This window comes from Sinocyclocheilus rhinocerous, unplaced genomic scaffold, assembly GCF_001515625.1.
Source record: "Sinocyclocheilus rhinocerous isolate Xijiao unplaced genomic scaffold, SAMN03320098_v1.1 scaffold1730, whole genome shotgun sequence".
In the NCBI taxonomy this organism is placed as follows: Eukaryota; Metazoa; Chordata; class Actinopteri; order Cypriniformes; family Cyprinidae; genus Sinocyclocheilus; species Sinocyclocheilus rhinocerous.
In genome coordinates this window covers 249737-250044 of record NW_015634043.1, presented here as the reverse complement: position 1 = coordinate 250044, position 308 = coordinate 249737, and the positions used below count along the sequence as shown (strand labels likewise).

The 308-nt window shown below is 22.1% G+C and overlaps 1 protein-coding gene across 6 annotated transcripts in view; it reads left to right on the top strand.

The window, feature by feature from the left end:
* The window catches only part of LOC107745321 (band 4.1-like protein 1), a 349703-nt gene that overhangs the window by 154008 nt on the left and 195387 nt on the right, over positions 1–308 (top strand). The window lies entirely within an intron of this gene.

Here is a 308-nt window from a genome sequence, read left to right as displayed (position 1 = left end):
TTTTTTTCCGATCTGCAGTCTAATAAAAGTTAAGAAAATTAGCCTATAGATCTATAGCCTACAGGCTAATTTCATTCTTTCTTAACTTTTAACTTCTTCTTAAAATTTGTTATGAAGAATTTTAAATCAGCTTCATAACAAATAGACTAGGCTAATGAATTTTCGTCATAAGCAATATACGAACATAACAAATACCCTAGCTATTCTATAAAACAAAATTTTCATTAAAAAAAATCATAAATCACGAATATGATGAAATAAAAAATTATTCATATATATATATATATATATATAATATATATAATAGT